Here is a 23,501-nt window from a genome sequence, read left to right on the forward strand (position 1 = left end):
GAATTGCTACAGGAACTACTCCTTATAATCTTGTTTATGGTGCTAACGCTATTATGCCTTTAGAGTTAGAGATTCCATCACTTAGGGTTTCTCTCAAAGGTATAGTAGATGATGACTCTTATAGAGAACAACGACTTCAATAGCTTGAGATGCTTGATGAACAACGTATAAATGCTCTTGAGCATATTCAAGCATATCACAAAACTCTACAACGAAGCTATAATGATAAGGTTATTCAACGTTCCTTCTCAGTAGGTGACTTAGTCCTCTATGAGAATCAGCGCAATGTGAATGCCTTACCTGTAGAAAAGGGAAAATTTAGTCCTAATTGGCTTGGACCATACATCGTTATTGAAGATTATGGATCAGGTGCTTACAAAATAGTGGATGTAGATGGTACGCCTCTTAAAGAACCTATAAATGCTATGCACCTGCGTAGATATTATGCTTAATTCTTCATTCCGTATTTATCTTCTTTTTTTTTTTTTTTTAGTTCTTCAACATTGGGTAATATGTTATTATCTCCTAATTAGAGCAAAATAGAATTAAATGTTATGGTGTTTAATCTATATTGCTTCATTCTTGACAAGCGTGTCTCCTTACTTCATAGTTTGTCTTGAATTCATTTAATGTAAATTGTAAAAGATTTACATTTCCATTATGCTAGCATATTTCGCAATGTCTTATGTGTTAAGTAGGATCGTATCATGTTGTGTTTAAGTTCAAAATTAAATCACATTAGTTATATGATTCTTAGACTTAATGCATATTTCTTCCTATCATCAATGTAGTACTTGATTAAATATTTTAATTAAGTCACACATGTATCAATTTAATCATGGAGCATTGAGAAATCAATCACATGGAAATTAAATCCTGAACATACATGTACATCTACCAAATGTATTAGATTTAATCAAAGCAAAACATACATTGTTTTAAGCATTAAAGATAACACATTTGAGACAACGAGAAGCATGTATATATATATATATATATATATATATATATATATATATATATATATATATATGTGGATCGTATACAAATATAGGTCACTGTACATCCAAAATGTGACCTATCCTACATCATAAAATCATCTCCTATCCCTAGGGCTGGTGGTTGGACAGTGTCGACTAGATGCTCCCTCCTGATCTGGCCGTGCAGGTGGACCCATAGGTGTGTAGAGCAATGTAGACCGCGAGTGACTCCGAGAGGAACTCCTACGATCCCTATCCATAAGGATCGCGTGATAGGAGGTAGTCCCGGCCTGAGCAGCTGCTAGATCTCACCGCGCCCGCTGAAGGTCCTCTTATAGGACTCTCTCTCTCTCCCTCCATATGTCTACCTGTACTCGGAATGGGGAAAACAAGTCCTCATGCCGACCTGCGTTCCCCTGAGGCCTATAAGCAATCTATGAGGAATTGGGGATCTGTGCCATCGTGGAAATGTCTGTCACTGCCTGCTGAATCAGGGAACGCCACTCCTGCACATTAGCTGTAGCAGTAGAACAGATTTTTGTATTAGTACCATTCTATATCATCAAAACATTAATCAATCAATATAAACCTACTATACCTGGATCTCCCTCACGCCAGTAGGGATCATGATATGGTAGCATCTGTGATTGGGAACTACTAGGCTCCCCTCACTCGAATAATCTGTGCATGACAGGTGTATGCTGGACGGTACTAGAAACAGGTCTCCGTATCGCCTCATGTTCCCCCTTTTGGGGAATAAGAGAAGGATCCAGAGCTATGGTATCATCTCCTGAATGGTGGGGAGCTGCATCTGACCCCTCCTCATCATCTCTATCCTCCTCCTCCTCCTCATCCTCCTCATCATCCTCATCCTCATCCTCATCCTCATCCTCATCTGCATCCTCACCTACATCCTCCTCATCCTCATCTCTATTCATGTCCTCCTCCTCCTCCTCCTCCTCGGCACTAGGCTGATCTCCTGTGGGTGGATCAGGATCTCCTACCTCCTTATGACCCTCTCCCTCCTCTGGCTCCTCTGACCTGGATCCCTGGTCCTCATCTTAGTCTCCATGTCTCCATGGGCCTGGATGGCCTGTCGGGTGATCTGGTGGAAAGATAGGCCCTGGGTATGATCTCATAAACCATGAGACATACCTGCGCTGTGCTCTAGGCTCTATAGAGTAATCAGTGACTACATCCTGATCAGATCCCTCTATATCTGTAGTCTCGATGTCATCTATCGTCGGTCTCGCTACTGCTCTAGGTCTAGGAAGGACTCGTGAGTGTCGAGTATAGATGGGCACATCGGCTGGAACACACTGCTCTAGCCCAAACTGCCTCCATACTCAATCGAAGTAGAATGGGACTATGATATGTGAATATCATCCCTGCAGTAGGCGGTTCCTCTGTAAGCATGCTAACTGTCTCTCCATCCCATCCCATCTGTGCATCCGTAGATAGGGTCTCCACACAGTCACCTCGGCTGTCAATCTATCAAAAATCACTCTCCAATATAACAGATCTCCAAATGTCCACTCGTTGGTAAGTGGATATGCAAACACCCTAGGTCGCTTGCTAGCCGTACTCATCGGAAAGCCGACAGGCCTAGTGCATGTGAAGTGCTCAAATACCCACACCTACAGAAGTGTGCATGTCATCAAGCTGCAACCTTGTCCAAACACATACTCCTCAAGGTCATGATAGAGATGTGCAAGCATACTCCAACCCCAAGCATATACTCTCCTGTGTCTCTCCATAGCTCTGATGCACCATGTGAGACCCCCATGCATATGCGTACCTCGCCCATTAGGGCAGACGGCTAGTGCTATGATGGTGATCATAAGGCGTCTCACAAGGGGCACCTCTCCTGTAGGATGTAAGAGCCAGCTGACCATGATGCGACCTCTCATCTCGCTCGGCATGACTCTCCCTATGCAATATACCTGCTCTCTCTGATGGTCCTCCACTGACCAATCGGTCGCGTATGTAACAGTAGCTCCTCTGATAGGAAGACGAAGTATGCGGTACACATCCTCAAGTGTAACCGTCAGCTCCCCTACTAGAAGATGAAATGTGCATGTGTCAGGATCCCATCGCTCCATCAATGCCATCAGCATCGCAGGATGGAACCAAATGGTTGGCATGAGGATCGCATACCATAATCCCATGATCAACAACGTGTCTCTCTCTGCCTGAGTCAGCCGCGGAATCTGATCTCACAAACTACGAAGAATCTGTCCCGCTGTATGCTCTCTCATGTATGGGAGACCCTGCAACACAAAAACATAACTGTAATCAGTACTCAATCATCAAAATCACTCATGCAAACTGTCGAACATCGTATGCTACCCCTGAAATCCATCGCCAAGTCCTGATTGGGACCATGGCGCCCTGATTGGGACCATGGCGCCCTGTCAGGGACCATGGTGCCCTATCAAGGACCATGGTGCCCTGAAGGGACCATGGCGCCCTGAAGGGACCATGGCGCCCTGAGGGGACCAAGGCACCCCACAAGGACCATGGTGCCCTAGGTGGGGCCTGGGTCAGACTTCAGGGCCCGCAAACGATCACAGAAAGTCAAAATGTGGAAAATCAAAAGTCAACATTCAATCAACTCACCTCGTCCAGTGGCTCATCGTCGATCACGGCCTGGCGCAGGATCTCAATCCTTGTGGGACACTCCAATCATCGTGAAGGCATGATGATGGCTATGTGGGCTCCGCTACAATGAACAGTATTCCGAAATCAACAAAGTGACAAATGCAAATGTCACTTTCAAAGTATATACTTTCATTCCTTTACCTTTACTTTCGAAACCCTAATTTTCCTTTATCACTCATTTCATCATAACTTGAGTTTGGGAGATGCGATTTTCGAGCCGTTTGTTGCGTAGGAATTGTATTTTCATTCCCCTACTCTCGGGATGTTCCAAAAAGTGCTTTGATGAAGCCTATTTAGTGAACACCCCTCATCAATACTCTCTTACACAATTTGTCGTAAGTAAACATGCTACCCTGTTTCACCTCCCTAATAAGCAAGTCGAAACAGGGGGGGCATATAGCTACTCACAAATTTCATCACTTTCCTTAGTAAGCATTAGGTGATTTTGTGATCTGACATGTGTTTTGTAGGGTGCGGTTCCTAACTGTGTACTACAGATACCGTTGGGGGCTTCGTCCGACAACTTATGGATATATCCTTTTTCAAATGATGTTTACTTTTCTGTACTTTAGCTTGCATATGCACATAGTACTCATATGACCGCTAAAGTGGGGGCTAAATGTAGCATCGTAAATTGTACGTACTTGCTAGGGTGGTACAATTTCACACCTAGTTTAGCACCCGCCTTGGTGCATTTTACATTTTGCATTGCATTTCTCCTTTAGCACTTAATTAATCAAATTAATTAGGTCTAAGGTCCTATTTCATCGTCCTCTACATCATAAAGTTGGGCCCTTTCATTAAAGCGTGCCCTTTTCATTTTATTCCTCCAATACATCACTCAATCAAAAACCCTAATTAAGTCCTATTTTGAGCTTGGGGGCTTGGTTTTGGGGGTCAAAACATCTCGAAATCACCTGTAACTTCGGGATTCTCTCTAAAATCATCATATCCAACGGCCCTGAAAATTTGGTGAAAAGTTGTTGGGACCGTGGCGCCTGGAGTGCACATGGTCCCAGACATTTTTCCCAAAATTTTAGGAGCACAATCCAATCATAAAATAAAGCTTAACCCCAAGAAATTGGCGGGAAATTCAATCTCTAGGTTGGCCAAAAGATGAAATTACGACCTAGGGTTTCATACATAAGAGCTCTCTTTCTTCATTTGAAGGGATCCAATTTTTGTTTTTAGGAACCTCATATGCAGTGAAAGAGCAGATCTTTGAAGACTTCAACAACATTGAACATCCCTCTATCAAGCATTTATCAATTTCATTCATCCATTTAGGGCTTGGAAGACATTGAAGAACAATAGGAGATTACCGACTGAAGATTGGCTTGTACTCCTCCCTTGGGGGTTGGGTATGATTTCAGGTTGTTTTCATGTCTTTGCATAAGCTTCAATATATCCTTTACTCATTCTTTAGATCACTTTGCATCTTGATTTAGAGCATTTACATCATCATTTACAAGCAATTAGGGTTTACTGTCTAGGTTGCTCTAGTTTGCTTGCTTGCATTTTAGGACCTTGCACACACACTAGGTCTGCACACACAATACATTTTACAACACAACTTGGCTATTCGTGGAGGTGGAAATCACCGAAGTGGGGGTTTGACTAAGGCAAAACCCTATATAGTCGCCCATACCCTTTTCAAATATAAGTGTAGGTTTCGGGACTCGGACGACGCCGCATGTGACAGATCTGGGAAAAGCAGATCGAGACAGCACTCCACATCAAATTGCAGAGTAAAAGACCTGGACAAGGGCGGGGGGCACCCTGGTCCTACCTGGACAGGGGCGCTAGGTGCCCTGGTCCCTGGGACAGAGGCGCTGGGCGCCCTGGTCCTCCTGACAGACAACATTTCTGATAGTTTCCAGAGTGCAAGATAGCAGTTTCAGGAGCAGTTTCTGACACTGTATCAGGACAGTGGCGTCCACACCCCCATCCTGAACATTTGCAATTAGATTTTGACTCTAGGTACGCATCTGCATTCTTATTTCATCCTTATATTTACAGCTGTTCATTGTTTAATCTCAATTCTGCAATCTTGTTATTTGTTTGTACATGCATTTTGGGATTAGGACTTGAACTTGCATCGTTTTATCTTTCAATTTCAACGAAGGAATAGAAATCCTAATAGGTAGCCCATGGCTCTCTCTTTCACAAGAAGAAGTAGCCAATTGTGTGATACCTCTAGGCTCTTTCGTATTCCGTAATGTGTGTCAAAAGGTAGGATTAGGGCATGTTAACCTAGTCTCGCTTTTTCCCCTACACACTAACTACATTAGCTAAGAGATGGCACTTGGAGACATGCACTTTTCATTTTCCAATGGGTGAGATGACAATCACCTTAGAGGATGTGTACAGGATATTGAGGATACTGATCGATGGGGAGTTGGTTCCTTAAGATCAAGAGGGAGATTAGGATGCATTGAGATGAGTGTTCCAAGATTCAAGACTGGAGATGAGGGCAGGACATGTGACTTAGGACACCATGACAGCGACAGGATTGGCTCGACTGGCGGTGCTGGTAGGAGAAATCAATGTGTTTATCTTTCCAGATAGGGTGACACGAGGGATGGTTGTGGGATGGGGGAGGACACTGGAGACATTGGTGACTGAGCACACTGAGTTTGCATAGGGCCATGTTTGCTAGCACACTTGTATTATGAGCTGCATCAGTTGTATATCATGGATCAGCAGGATTGGGGTGTGAAGTGACATTACTGCAGGTATGGGCATATGAGCATCTTCCAGTTACATGATTGATACACTTTAGAGGAAGGGGACATGGCCACAGTTATGTACATTTGTATGATATGATTACTTCCCATCCATGCATTGGGAGGCTAGAGTATTGGCATTGAGAGATTGATGAGGTAGACAATGTAGTATAGAGGCCTTACTAAGATAGTGAGGAGTGGAAGGATGATGTAGTGGAGCTGCCATATGTGTTCATGATTAGGTATTTGATTGGGCAGACACCGTATGTCATTGAGCGGCAATTGATTGACAGATTGTGTAGGTAGTTTGGCAGGATACGACGAATGCCATGGGGTTTAGGGATGTATACACGGACAGTGAGAGATCAGGCTCATTTAAGTCCATTATTATCTTATGATCAGGCATTGGCACAGATGCAAGAGATGGTTCCCATGCCTTGGGATATTTGGGCAGAGGTGGAGGATGCAGGGATGGATGCTGAGTATAACACATATTGGGCATAGAATTGATTTCCATGGCTGATGGATCCAGTAGATCCAATAGAGGGTGATAGAGAGGATGGTGGAGATGATAGTGCAAATGGTGGAGGCAGAGGAAAATGGCAGAGGTGAGGTGGAGTAGCAGAGAGGAGGGTAGCTCAGAGGAGAGATGGAGGATAGGAGAGGAAAGCTCATGTAATCAAAGGTAGAGGTGGATTTCCTTTATAGGTGCCAGAGCACAGGTGCTAGGAAAGGTACATGGACTAGGACAGAGATAGGGACAGCCACAGGGACATGGTGAGGAGGGAGGAGAGGAGGAGGATGATCTACTATCCTTAAGAGAGATCTACCAAGGATAGACAAATGAGATTCAAGACCTAGAGAGGGATGGGGTTAGGCTTAGGAGATAGCTGAGGAACACTGACCGAGAGAGGGATCAGCCTATTCAGCGGTACACAGAGGGAAAGCGGGAAGGTAGAAAATGACACTAGGGTTGGATACGCCTATGTTCTATGATTAGGGGAGGAGATAGCCTACCAGAGAGATCTATATTATGGAGTTATTCCACCTGATTAGTGGGCTAGGAGCTTCCGAAGACCATCATGGACTATAATGACCACTAGAGGGAGAGACAGGAGACATGTGTCTAGTGGTGGGGTCATGGGTCCTCCACCACCACTAGATAGAGGGGAAAGGAGAGATGATCTTAGGGCAGGGACTTCTAGGGCTCAAACTCTATTGAAGCTAGCTGGATCCAAAGGAGAGAGTTCATCATAGCCTTAGAAAGCTCCCTATGTATTAGTTTTTGTACCATCTTTGCATGATGATGTAGACACCTTCGGGTAATTTTGTATCCATATGAGATTTTGGCATCATTGTATCATATCTCATAAGAAACTGATCGAATCTATCTGATCTCCATGCAAACGGGCACAATGACTATAGTCCTCCAGTTTAGTGTGTCTTGTCACTTGCATAAGTCTATTTGATTATGGTCACAATGTTTTCATTCATAAAAGGATAAATAGTACTGAACCATAATGTTGTTTGAGTCTATTGAAAGAGTTGATTTGTTGAAGCCCATTTTTGCTATTCATATCTCATAAGAAACTGATCGAATCTATGAAACTGATACTTTATTGCTGAGAAGACAAAACTTTATTGCAGATCAGTGATGTAAGTGTTTCTTTATTGTGGATTGTACGTGGATAGACTAAAGAAAATTGGAATAAATTGTACTCCTTGGAACGTGTGATGCTCTTAGTTCCACACCCATCACTAGACTTAGGATTTTCCTTAGCCATAGATAGGAGCTGATTTATTATGGATGGAAAGGGGGGAAAGGAAGGATTATTATGAATGGCTAACCAATCTTGGGTAGATCAATAAAAAGCCATGATGGGAATAGGTAATTTTATTATGGATGAATAGGTTGTGAGTGTGTGCAAGAGTGAAAGGATGAGATGGAAGGAGGGAGGAGCAATGTCTCTACACACGGCACCAGTAACCTGGTTTTCACCATGGTACTTGCCCAGGGTGCCACTAAAGTGGTTTTCACCATTGGACAAATTTATTTCTCTTTACTTTTTTTGTTTTTTTTACTTTTTTTGTCATAAGGCGCCTATTTTCTAGGTTTTCACCAAGTAACAATTTTTTATTTTTTGTATTTTTGATATTTTTTTTGTATTTTTGATATTAGGATATTCTGAAGAGCTATGTGTAAAACCTGTGAAGGTACATTCTATTGATAGGATCTTCCAAAGGTTCTCCATCTGGGGTCAAAAGCTTAGATGCACTTGATCTATAGACTGTTGTGATGACATAAGGACCAAGCCAATTTGGTTCGAACTTTCCCTTCTTCTCTCTATCTTGCTGATTTCTAGGATTTTCTCTAAGAACTAAGTCACCCACCTCAAACGTATGAGGCTTTACCTTATGATTGTAGCTGCATCGTTGCTTGAGTGAATGATATGTTGCTTGAGTGACTGTCTTCTGTTGGTATTTTGGTATGGTTTTGTCATTGATGTCAACATCTGCTAAATACACCTACTTTGGAGATCCAGCAACATTCGCCGACAATCAATAAATTGTTCAAACAGTCACTGGTATATGGTTAACCGGCAAGATATAATGTTCACCGGTACCTGTAATGACATAGAAGACACTTTGTAATGTCGAAGACATCATGTGGACACTTTTCTTTGAAGTAATAATCATTGGTATATTCTTATTTGCATATTTGCTTTTACCTACAAATAGGTCCAGGTTATCTAGGGTTACACCGGCAGGTTTATCTTTTCTAGATCAGCATGGCACGCTATGGAAATGACTTATTATTGTTGTAAATGCATTAAGCTGACATGTTCAATCGGTTATTGCATCAGATATTGTATTATTTGTAAAATGTTTTTATTGTAATATCTTGTAGAGTCGACCTACTAAAATTGGTCTTAAGGTATGGTATAAATGTAAGATCTTATTTGTAAGATCAAATGTGGAATGCGAAAAAGATTTAAGGAAGGGTATATATAAGATCAAGCAGAGATATACACGAAGACATCATTTGAAGGTGAAGTTAGGTTTTTGTAGAAGCATATCAGCATTACACCGGTACTAAATCTAGCATATGAAGATGCTATTTTATGCAGTACATTCTCATTGGATTTAACCATCCAACTGTAGTCAGTGTGACTCCCATTTGTGTATTGAGCAGTGAGCTCTAGGTTGTTGGCCTTTCTGCATGTGCAGACCCCTCTTTGTACACTTACTATCAGCAGTAGTATCATCTGATTGTGGGTAAGGTTTCCCACCATGGTTTTTCCCCTTACAGGGTTTCCACGTACAAATATTTGTGTCATGTGTTGTGGATGACTTTATGTTTATGTTTCATGCATTAATTCTTACCGGTATAGCATTTCCTGTTAACACTGTTTACCGGCACACTTAACTGTCTTACCGGTATTAAGCATTAAGTTGATTAATAAGATTTTGGTTTGAATTTATTAGACAACTAATTCACCCCCCCCCCCCCCCCTCTCAGTTGTCCCCAGGACCTACAATTGGTATCAGAGCCTAGTCCTCTTTTTTTGCAGAAGTTTAACAACTTGAGGAGATCCAATGTCTACTAATTATTTTAGAAAGGATAGTCCTAAACTTGATGGAACTAACTATGGAATATGGAAAATCAGAATGGAGACACATCTGAATTACATTGGTAAAGACATCTAGGAAGTTAGTAAGAATGGTTATACTGTTGTTGTAGCTGGTCAGACTGCTCCTATTACCTTAGCTAAAGATGAAGAAAATGTTTGCAAAGCAAGAGAAACACTTTTGAGCGCATTATCAGATCAACAAATCATGGGATTATCATATAGATCCACTGCAAAAGCTATTTGGGATCATTTGGAAACACTGAATGAAGGGGATTCCACAGTCAAAATTGTAAAACTTGAAAGCTTTTGAGTCAGGTATGAACATCTGAAAATGGAAGAAGATGAAAGAATTTCTACTTTTATGGAAAGAGTAAATGAAATTGTTTTAGGTATCAAATGTTGTGGAGGAACCTTGAGTGAAGATGAGATTGTTTCAAAAATCTTAAGAGGTTTGCCACCGGCATATAAAATGAAGGTTACTACTATTAATGAGTTGAGAATAATGCCTAATACATGAGTAACTAGGGATACATTGATTGGAAAACTTTCAGCTTTTGAAATTGAGGAATTTGGTCCTATTGCTACTATAAAAACTGATTTGGCCTTCAAAGCATCAACATCATCTGCTCCATCTTTTGACAAATCAGACTGGAGAGCCTTTTATGCAAGAGAACTTGAAGAAACTAGGAAGGAGAATGAAGAGCTTGAAGAACTTGAAGCACTATTTGCAATAAAAATGTCAAAAGGTCCAATTGGAAGTAAGTATGAAGGTAAAGCACCCTTTAAATGTTTCAACTGCAATAAGATTGGTCATATAGCTTCAAGATGCCCTGATAGACATGCTAGACTAAGAGAAGAAGCTAGAAGGACATACAAACCTAATCTTGAATATTAGAGATACAGATTTAAGAAAAACAAAGATAAATCTTGTTACATTGCTGATGAAGGTGTGACTAATGATTCTGATGAGGATCCAGTAGACAATGGATGGGTCTTTGTTGCTATAATAGAAGATCAACCGGTACCTATTGCTCAACCGGTAGAACAAGCCCTAGCAGCTAAAGTTGAATCAAAGGATGAATGGATTATTGACTCGGGATGCTCACATCACATGACTGGAGACAAAGGTAAATTCTTGAACTTTCAAGAATACAATGGAGGTTTAGTAAGATTCGGAGATGACAAAGCCTGTTCAATCAAAGGTAAGGGTTCAATATCTCTTGATGGTAAGCATAACACTAACAATGTCTACTATATTGAAGGATTAAAACATAATCTTTTAAGTGTTGGTCAATTAGTTGAGAAAGGTTTTTAGTTACAATTTAAAAATGAAAAATGCAAAATCATGAATAGAACTGGTTTGGAAATTGCAACCGGTAATCAGACTAGAGGTAATATCTTTCATTTGAATAATAGTGAAAAGGCATGCTTAATTGCACATATAGATGAAAGTTGGCTATGGCATAAAAGACTATGTCATGTAAATTTTGATTGCATGGTAAAGATCAGTACTTCTAAGGTAGTTAGAGATCTACCTAAAATTATGAAACCTCATAATACAATTTGCAAGGAATGTCAATTTGGAAAACAAGTTAGAGCTAGTTTCAAAAGTATTCCAGAAAAATCGAATAATGCTCTTGATTTAATTCACACTGATTTATGTGGTCCGGCTAGAACTAAAAGCTTACAAGGTGATAGATATTTCATGCTAATTATTGATGATTATTGTAGAATGTGTTGGATAACTTTTCTCAAGGAAAAATCAGAAGCACTTGGGAAGTTCAAACTATTCAAAGCAATGGTTGAAAATGAAACCAGTAAGAAAATTAAATGTTTAAGATCAGATCAAGGAGGTGAATTCACATCTAGAGATTTTAATACATTCTATGAAGTAAATAGAATCAAAAGACAGTTATCAGCACCTCGGACACCACAACAGAATGGAGTTGTTGAAAGGAAAAATAGAACTATTTTGGATGCAGCAAGAAGTATGTTATCAGAAGCAAATCTACCACATGTGTACTGGAGAGAGAGACAGTAAGCACTACTGCCTATACATTCAACAAAGTTCACATCAAAGGTGAAACCGGTAAGACCCCTCATGAACTATGGTTTGGTAATACCCCTACTCTTAAGTATTTTAGAATTTGTGGAAGTAAATGTTATATTAGAAGAGATGAGTATATTGGAAAGTTTGATCCTAGAAGTGATGAAGGAATATTTCTTGGCTATTCATCTAAGAGTAAAGCTTATAGATGTTTTAATAAAAGATTACAGAAAATTGTTGAGAGTACAAATGTAAAGATTGATGAACAATTCAGAGGAACTTCAAGGTATATAGACTCTGAACCGGTAACAGAAATTATGACAAATGAACCAACAGTAAATCCACCAGTACAGAATGATGATCCAATTACTCTGGTATCATCAGAGGATACCACAGTAATTGAAGAACAACAACAGACTAAGATACCTCGGTATGTAAGACTGAATCATTCTGAAGATCAGATAATTGGAAGCAAATTTAAAGGAGTCATGATAAGAGGAAGATTGGCAAATGAAGAGGTATGTCTTATTTTTCAAATTGAACCATTATCTATCAATGAGGCATGTGAAGATAAATTCTGGATTAAAGCTATGGAAGAAGAATTAGGACAAATTGAGAAAAATAATACTTGGACATTAGTTGCCTGGCCTGAAAATAAAAATGTAATTGGAACCAAATGGGTATTTAGAAACAAACTCAATGAAGATGGTAAGGTTTTCAAGAATAAAGAAAGACTAGTGTGTAAGGGATATTCTCAGAAAGAAGGAATTGATTACAATGAAACCTTTGCACCGGTAGCCAGAATTGAGGCAGTTAGATTATTCTAGGCCTTTGCAGCTCACAAGGATTACAAAGTTTATCAAATGGATATTAAATGTGCATTTTTGAATGGAGATCTTGAAGAGGAAGTCTATATTGAACAACCTGATGGATTTTCTTTGACAGATAACAATGATATGGTTTGCAAATTAAGAAAGGCTCTGTATGGACTAAAACAAGCTCCAAGAGTCTAGTATGCAAGATTGGATAAGTATCTTTTTAAAATTGGTTTTACTAAAGGAAATGCAGATAGCAATTTATATTACAAAGTAACTAATGATGACATCTTGATTATGGAAGTATATGTTGATGATATAATCTTTGGAGGAGAAGATGGATTATGCAAAGAATTTTCTCTTAAAATGCAGCATGAATTTGAAATGTCTATGATTGGAGAAATAAAATTCTTTTTAGGATTGCAGATTTTATAGACTGATAAAGGCATATTTTTTAGTCAATCTAAGTACTTGAAAGAGCTACTCAAGAAATTTGGGATGGAGAACTCTAAACCAGTAAGCACACCCATGACTACAAATGACAAATTATCTCAAAGGGATGAATCTACACCTGTTAATCCAACTAGATACAAATCTATGATAGGAGGTTTACTGTATTTGACACAAACCAGGCCTGATATTATGAATGCAGTATGTATAGTTTCTAGATTTCAGAGTAATCCCAGAGAAAATCATGAATCAACAGTAAAAAGGATTTTCCGGTACTTACAAGGCACAACAAATCTTGGATTATGGTATCCTAAAGATGAAAATCTTGATCTATATGCATACACAGATGCAAATTGGGTAGGAGATGTGGATGATAGAAAGAGCACCACTAGAGGAGCATTCTTTCTTGGAAAGAGATTATTTTCTTGGTTAAGTAAGAAATAGCGTTGTATATCTTTATCAATAGTAGAATCAAAATATGTTGCAGCAACAACAAACTGTACACAGGTACTTTGGCTTAAGCAAATGTTGAAAGACATAAAGGTAAAATGCAAGGAACCTATTACTATATATTGTGATAACACTGCAGCAATTGATATATCTAAGAATCCAGTATTACATTCTAAAACAAAACATGTTTCTATCAAACTGAATTTTCTAAGGGAAAAAGTTGAAGAAAAGAAAATAAAACTGGTTTATGTGAATACTAAAGAACAACTTGCAGATATTTTTACAAAACCTTTGCCTCGGGAAACTTTTGAGTATCTCAGAGATTAGCTCGGAGTCTTACCTCCACCGGTAGAGACTTAGATAGTTGATGATTGTCATCAACCAGCAGAATTAAATGGACAAATCTTTTATTCCGGTATTTGATGAGGAAGCTACTTCTCAGGGGGAGTAGTTGGTATATTAAATTGGTTGGTATTTTGTATGAAATTGACCTTTTTGTGACTTTGGCATTTGATGTCAAAGGGGGAGAGATATATGGAAAACATTAAGGAAAGATATATGGAAAAATGCATTATCTTTTTGAGGAGAGATTGGTATTGAAAATAAATCTTTCAATAAACACATATTACTCCTAGGGGGAGAATTGGTTTTTGTACTTGGCATTTCTATTTTGGCACTTTGATGGTTTTTCCATCTTGTGTTGCCATCAATGCCAAAGGGGGAGATTGTTGGTATTTTGGTATGGTTTTGTCATTGATGTCAACACCTGCTAAATACACCTACTTTGGAGATCCAACAACATTCACTGGCAATCAATAAACTATTCAAACAGTCACTGGTATATGGTTAACTACCAAGATATAATGTTCACCAGTACCTGCAATGACATAGAAGACACTTGGTAATGTCGAAGACATCATTTGGACACTTTTCTTTGAAGTAATAATCATTGGTATATTCTTATTTGCATATTTGCTTTTACTGGCAAATAGGTCCAGGTTATCTAGGGTTACACTGGCAGATTTATCTTTTCGAGATCAGCATGGCACGCTATGGAAATGACTTATTATTGTTGTAAATGCATTAAGCCGACATGTTCAATCGATTATTGCATCAGATATTGTATTATTTGTAAAATGTTTTTATTGTAATATCTTGTAGAGCCGACCTACTAAAATTGGTCTTAGGGTATGGTATAAATGTAAGATCTTATTTGTAAGATCAAATGTGGAATGCGAAAAAGATTTAAGGAAGGGTATATGCGAGATCAAGCAGAGATATACATGAAGACATCATTTGAAGGTGAAGTTAGGTTTTTGTAGAAGCATATTAGCATTACACCGGTACTAAATCTAGCATATGAAGATGCTATTTTGTGTAGTACATTCTCATTGGATTTAACCATTCAACTGTAGTCAGTGTGACTCCCATTTGTGTATTGAGCAGCGAGCTCTAGGCTGTTGGCCTTTCTGCATATGCAGGCCCCTCTTTGTACACTTACTATCTGCAGTAGTATCATCTGATTGTGGGTAAGGTTTCCCACCATGGTTTTTCCCCTTATAGGGTTTCCACATACAAATATTTATGTCATGTGTTGTGGATGACTTTATGTTTATGTTTCATGCATTAATTCTTACCGGTATAGCATTTCCTATTAACACCGTTTACCGACACACTTAACTATCTTATTGGTATTAAGCATTAAGTTGGTTAATAAGATTTTGGTTTGAATTTATTAGACAACTGATTCACCCCCCCCCTCTCAGTTGTCCCTGGGACCTACATCTTCCTTGATAAAGGAATTGAGATAGAATTACTAGTGTGTGAACTACGTAGGCCCATATGCATGTCACCTAAAGAAGTTTGGGCATCCCTGACAACAAATTCCTTTGAGGAAGCTCCATTAAAGGTCCATGGTGCACTGCCAGAAGGGAAAGGATGTGCAAACAAGTGGATGAGTGATGAAGGCTTATGATTGCAAAAATAAGTGAAAGTAGGATAGCATGATGGAGACTTAGGATCAACAAGTATGCATTTTGACTTAAAATTGTAGAACTTTTGCCCCCAGTTATTTTGGTATTAGGGGAGATCATCTCTTTCTCTTTTTCTTTCATATTATTTTTATCCTTGACCTTTATTTTTGCAGAGTCCAATAGCTTTTGATTTGGATTTGGACTAAAGGCCTTTTCTTTATTTTTGACTTTTATATTTTTCTTTTCATAGCTTGATTTTTGATCCCTAATGAGTAAGGGCTATTGTAATTCTTGTTGATCCAAGTCTGAGAGAGAAGTGGGAATAGAATGAGTGGGTGAAATGGTAAGGCTATGTGAGTTCTCAAGAGGTTCAATGATATGTTCAATAGATTATTTGTTGGAACCACTCTTAGGACTATTGATATCAAGAGTTTCTTGCACCACTAGAGGAGATTTGCATTCAAACTTAGTAGCCACAACACTAGGTGGTTCGCACCCAATTCCTTGGCATTGCAAATTTTTTGTAGATTGTTCCTGTCGACTAAATGTCTTTGGAGATAGTGGGAGTTGATCAACATGAAAGATATACTCACCACATCCCATGTCTTTAACCTTGAATTTTTCTTTGAGCTCTACTTGCTTTGATGTAGAAGGTTTTAATGATTCAGGATCAACATATGTTGAAGATGGAACAACTTCTTGATTGAATGGGATTGTTATTTATGATCTAGGTTGCAGATTATTGCAATATATGAATGGGTTTGGATCAGCTTTGATAGTCACTTCAACTCCATTGTGTGGAAACTTGATACATTGATGATATGTTGAGGGAATAGCTCTCATTTCATGAATCCATGGATGTCCTATCAATCTGTTGTATGTGAGATCTAGATCAAGGAATTAAAAAAAAACATCCTTCATGATTGGCCCAAATTTGAGAGGTAAGGTGACTATGCCCTTGGATGAGTGCTCTTCATCATCATATGCTTTAATGGGGATTCCATGTATAGAATTTATAACCTTTTCAGAATATCCCAATTATTTAATAGTGCTCAATGTACAAATGTTCAGAACTACTCCTCCATCTATCAGGAATCGTTTTATTCGATGTTTGTGTAAGAAGGCTTCAATGTGTAAAGGTGCATTATGTGGTTGGCTTACAAAGACATCATTAGCTTTGGTGAATGTAAGAGAATATGGAATGAAAGGGTATCCCACCATGGCTAGAAACTAGTCCATGTTCAGATCATTGGCTACAAAGGTTGAGATCTAGATCAAGGAATTAAAAAAAAACATCCTTCATGATTGGCCCAACTTTGAGAGGTAAGGTGACTATGCCCTTGGATGAGTGCTCTTCATCATCATATGCTTTAATGGTGATTCCATCTATAGAATTTATAACCTTTTCATAATATCCCAATTATTTAATAGTGCTCAATGTACAAATGTTCAGAGCTGCTCCTCCATCTATCAGGAATCATTTTATTCGATGTTTGTGTAAGAAGGCTTCAATGTGTAAAGGTGCATTATGTGGTTGGCTTACAAAGACATCATTAGCTTTGGTGAATGTAAGAGAATATGGAATGAAAGGGTATCCCACCATGGCTAGAAACTAGTCCATGTTCAGATCATTGGCTACAAAGGTTTCTCTCAGGACTTTGTAAAGTATGGCTTTATGTGAAGGAGATATAAGCAATAGTTCTAGGATTGAGATAAGCACAGGTGTCTTCCCTAACTGTTCTACTAGGTCATACTCAGGTTTGACCAATGAAGAAGCAGTGGTTTTAGTTGGAGCACCTTGCAGGGTGACTTTACCTCAACAAGTTGTGACATTACATTTAAAGATAGATTTAGAAGAAGGTCCAATGCCTTTTAGGACAACTTTGGCTCTTTAGGTAGAACTTTCAAGAATTTTGTCCTTTATAATAATAGTAGAAACATAGTTGTCCATCGAAATGTGATTAACAGTTGAATCATAATCATAGGACACTTTGGTATAGTTAGCTTTCTCATCTATGGCTTTGGCTTTTCCTTTGTCATGTTTAGGGAATGTTTCCTTAAACATCTCATGTTCCTGATTAGATGTATGTCCTTCGATCTCAATATCACTTCTATCAATAAGATCATGTATAATGTTCTAAAAGTGATGGTATTTTCTTGTTTTATGTCCCTTGCTCTTGTGATATTTGCAATACTCGTCATCATTCTACCAATTTGGTTTGACTTTTGGCTCATATGGAAGATTGCTTGGAATTGTTATTATCTTGTTTGCCACTAGCTTCCTAAGAACTAACACAAGTGGTTCTCCCAATGGGGTGTATTTCCTTCGTGGTTTTGAATTTTCTTGAGTATTTACTTGCTTGTTTGTAGAAGAACTTGATCCTAAAAGAATGATTTTTGGTCTCACTGTGTTAGCATTGACAACACCATCATTTATTGTGTTCTTGTTCTTGTTCCAAAATTGTGGCTTGTCCTTTCCTTTAAAATCCTCTTTATTTTCTTTGAATATGTTGATGATACCTTGCTCAATTAATACTTTCTCTATTGCTAAGCATTTCTCAATGACGTCCTTCAAAGTGGACAAACAAGCTTTCCTCAAGTCATAACCAATTTCTCTGTTGACATTCTGTGTAAACATCTCTACCATTTGTGGACAAACAAGATGGCTAAATTCCTCCAACTTTGTAAGAGTGATGAAAATGACTCCCCATCTTTCTATTGGTATTACACAAAGTGGTAACTGATATGTCTGTCTATATGTTATATGAGAAATTTTGTATGAAAGCTTCTACTAGATCACCCCATGACTTAATTCTAAGTGGAAGTTGGGAGAATGTAATGTCCCCACTTTGAAATAAATTTTAATAATAAATGATAATAATAAATTAAAAAAAAAATTTAAAATAATATAATTAAATATGATTAATTCAAAATTAATTAAGTTAATGAAAAGTCAAAAGACATGAAAGGAAAAGTTGTGACTCCCTCAACAATGAGATATAAAAGGGAGAAGAGAACCTCATTTGAGAGGGGGAATAATTTGGAAATGAGAAGTGCAAATCTGATTTAAATAATAAGTGCAGATCTGATTATGAGAGGTTGTCCCTTTCAAAGGGCAGAAATAATGAAGAGTTGCACTCTTTCAAAGGGTGCTAATGGTGAAAGGGCATGTCTCTTGCCAAAGGGTATACATGATGAAGAGGTGTGACCTTTCCCTCACATTGAGAGATATAAAGGAAAGGAATCAAAGCATCCAATAACATCACTATGGATTGATAAGATCAGATTTGTTATTAAGTTACAAGTAGTAACATCTTTGTTCTTGATGGTATGCATGGGCATGAGCTAAGTATGTATGCTTAATATATGAAGCCTGCTAATGTTCTTATGCAGAATTAATAGTAATATTAATATGGACTACAATATGTATGGTAGTCATACTTAATTTTATATATATTCATAATACATAAGAAATTAGTATACTTATAGACTTATAGTCTAAATCATGTTATTACTGTCAGTATTTAAGAAGATGGGAATGAGATTTTCCAAAGAGGGGCAGTCTAAATCCAAGCAATAGGTTAAGACCCAAGATAGGGTGGAGATCAGCAACCCATAAGCCTTGAGGGTATAGACCCAAGATAGGTAAGGGCTTGGATCTGTAAACTTTGAGGGAACCTATTGTATTTGGTCTCTAAGCACTTTGGTAACATACATAGACCCTTCTCCCTTAAAATTGAAGTAGTAGCAGGGTTTGATATCTATATTAAAAACTATGAATAATGAAATTAATCATCTAATGAGGAAAATAAATAAGAACTTGTTAATAACCAATTGAACAATATCAATCAATTTTAGTATATTGAAATAGATCAAGTAGGGGACATTACAGAGAACCATTCCATAGCCTGTTCACCTAAACCCTGTGGAAACAATCTTATCAAGTATATTTCTTCCGCTTCTACCTCAATGTAAGCTATGAAACATTGTCTTATATGTGCCTTAGGATCCCCTTTGCCTTTTTACTTATCAAACTTTGGTGTTACGAAGTGTGTAGGAAATGGAGGCATTGGAATGATTTTATCAAATGGGTAGGGACATATATCTCTCATTGTGTAAGCTGGTTTTCGTATATCGATGTCCTTCATTTTCTTTTTTAAGTCCTTTATCTATTGTTCAAAATTGTTTTTGGGTGAAGACTGACTTCTTGGACCATATTCCATGCCTGAGCCACTGGGTGGAGGAAGAAGATAATGCATATATGGATGGTATTGATCATAAACATGTTCACATGGAGGAGGTCTATAATGATAATACATGTAGGGACCACTTGATATAGGGTCATGAGGCATACCATGAGTTTTCTCTTGTGTATCGCCCCCAAATTTGACATGGGGTTTTCTTGTGTCCAAATTTTGAGCATGCCTCTGGATATCCAATTTCTTTAGAGGTTGGTCCTTAGCATTGGTATGTGATTGAGTGTATTTATCAGCATAAGATTTCCATAAAGGTTTGTGTAGATGAAGTTGTTCATGAGATTTTCTTTCATGAGTATCATAAGCTTGACCGTGTGTATTTTGGATCTTGGGTTTTTGAAACAAGGATGATGGTGACTAAAGCATGAAACGTGGTCCTCTATTACCTCCACTATTAGGTCTCCTTTGATCCATGTTGAGTTGACTATCTTGAATAGGTCAATTTTCCACTATTTGGGACATGTCAAAATCATGAGGTATCTTAGCTCCACTTTGTGCCATCACTTGTAGGAAATATTTTCTCTCTTCTCATGATCTCTTCAACCAATCTATTAAAAAGTTGTTCCATGATAGTTTCCTCCACCTCTATTGAGTGTACTGAAATATGATCCACATTGTCATTTTGTGCATCATTGTTGTTTTTATTATCCATGTTCTCAACAATTTGAATGTTTTTATAGATATCCATGTCAGGTAATGTGGCATGATCAGAATTGAAAAAGATGATGTTGTCATACTCATAGCCACTCATGTTTGCAGACTCTTGAGCCTCTTTAGCTTCCCTCCTAGATTTTTGGGAATGGGTTTCAGCCATGAACTATGTCTTGACCAAGATGTGTGAGACTAGATGAAAGACCAAGAGTTGGATGGAGAGTAAATGAATTTGAGGTGTACTTGCAATGTCAAAAGTTTAAGACCAAGTATGTATGTAGTAGAGTAGGTGTTACTTCCAAAGAGATGATAGATCTCTTGATGAGGTAAGTTGAACTTGATTCTAAGTAAGACCAAATGAGACCCAAAGGTGATAGACCTTGATGAGGGACCACTTAGCAAAATGTTGTTGTATGTATTATGTTGACAAAGAAAGATGAGGACAAGTAAGTGACCTTTTGACTCAAGTTTAGCCAAATGTGAATGTAATGCAAGATGTAAAGCAATGATGAACTTTGTGAGACCCAAAAATAGGCTGAATTCTAGATGAAAACCTGGAGAAATAACCTAGGAAGCTCAAGAATTTTGAAACTGATTGCTCTTGTTGGTTGGAATATAAATCTTCCTAATACTGAACATAGACGTGCCTGTATACTTCATAGATGTGGTTACCCAACATAGACTTGACTAGATACTGCACAAACATGTTTCTAAAAATCTTGTGAATGTAGTTTTCTATGATAACACATACGTGTTTTTGTCCTACATAAACATGGTTACAAGACACAGACATTCTTCTGTCAGACATAGACGTGTTTCTAAAATGTGGGTGCAATTTTTCCACTTTGTGAAGTTGTTGTTGTGACCAAATCTAATTTTTTTACCATTTTTCGTGACAAGAGGATACAATATTGATGAGGACTCTATGTTTGCAGGTGTTTAGACTCAAAATGACTCAAAGAAAAGTGTGTTGTTTGATGTAAAAATATTTTGCATACAATTGAAGACACAAAAGACACAATGTTTTGATGTTTGGTCTGAATGTTTGAATGTTTAAAAGAAGACAAGTATAATTCCTATGGTTGGCCAAGACAATAGTTGTTCATCCCACATGGGGTTTCTCCCGAGGTGACATTATTTAAAGGGGATACTTAGATGATTGACCCCACTATCTCTACCCTTGCAGGGTGACTTTACCTCAACAAGTTGTGACATTACATTCAGAGATAGATTCAGAAGAAGGTCCAATGCCTTTTAGGACAACTTTGGCTCTTTAGGTAGAACTTTTAGGCATTTTGTCCTTTATAATAATAGTAGAAACATAGTTGTCCATCGAAATGTGATTAACGGTTGAATCATAATCATAGGACACTTTGGTATAGTTAGCTTTCTCATCTATGGTTGTGGCTTTTCCTTTGTCATGTTTAGGGAATGTTTCCTTAAACATCTCATGTTCCTAATTAGATGTATGTCCTTCGATCTCAATATCACCTCTATCAATAAGATCATGTATAATGTTCTAAAAGAGATGGAAATTTCTTGTTTTATGTCCCTTTCTCTTGTGCTATTCGTAGTACTCATCGTCATTCCACCAATTTGGTTTGACTTTTGGCTCATATGCAATATTGCTTGGAATTGTTATTATCTTGTTTGCCACTAGCTTCCTAAGAACTGACTCAAGTGGTCTCCCAATGGGGTGTATTTCCTTCATGGTTTTGAAGTTGCTTGAGTATTTACTTGGTTGTTTGTAGAAGAACTTGATCCTGAAAGAATGATTTTTGGTCTCACTATGTTAGCATCAACATCGACATCATTTATTGTGTTTTTGTTCTTGTTCCAAAATCATGGCTTGTCCTTTCCTTTAAAATCCTCTTTATTTTCTTTGAATATGTTGATGATACCTTTCTCAATTAATACTTTCTCTATTGCTAAGCATTTCTCAATGACGTCCTTGAAAGTGGAAAAATAATATTTCCTCAAGTCAGAACCAATTTCTCTGGTGACATTCTGTGTAAACGTCTCTACCATTTGTTTTTGTGGAATTTCGCAAGAGAATTTGCTGACCAAATTCCTCCAACTTTGTAAAAGTGATGAAAATGACTCCCCATCTTTCTATTTGGTATTGCACAAAGTGGTAACTGATATGTCTGTGTATATGTTATATGAGAAATTTTGTATGAAAGCTTCTACTAGATTACCCCATGACTTAATTCCAAGCGGAAGTTGGGAGAACCATTCCATAGCTTGTTCAACTAAGCCCCATGGAAACAATCTCATCAATTATATTTATTCCGCTACTACCTCAATGCAAGCTATGAAAAATTGTCTTATATGTGCCTTAGGATCCCCTTTGCCTCTGTACTTATCAAACTTTGGTGTTACGAAGTGTGTAGGAAATGGAGGCATTGGAATGATTTTATCAAATGGGTAGGGACATGTATCTCTCATTGTGTAAGCTAGTTTTGGTGTATTGATGTCCTCCATTTTCTTTTGTAAGTCCTTTATCTATTTTTCTAAATTGTTTTTGGGTGGAGACTGAATTCTTAGACCATATCCCATCCCTGAGCCACCAGGTGGAGGAGGAGGATAATGCATATATGGATGGTATTGATCATAAACATGATCACATGGAGGAGGTCTATAATGATAATGTGTGTAGGGACCACTTGATATAGGGTCATAAGGCATATCATGAGTTTTCTCTTGTGTATTGCCCCCAAATTTGACACGAGGTTTTCTTATGTCCAAATATTGAGCATGCCTCTGGATATCCAATTTCTTTAGAGGTTGGTCCTTAGCATTGGTATGTGATTGAGTGTATTTATCTACATAAGATTTCCATAAAGGTCTACGTAGATGG

Source organism: Cryptomeria japonica, chromosome 3 (genome assembly GCF_030272615.1).
Source record: "Cryptomeria japonica chromosome 3, Sugi_1.0, whole genome shotgun sequence".
Lineage (NCBI taxonomy): Eukaryota > Viridiplantae > Streptophyta > Pinopsida > Cupressales > Cupressaceae > Cryptomeria > Cryptomeria japonica.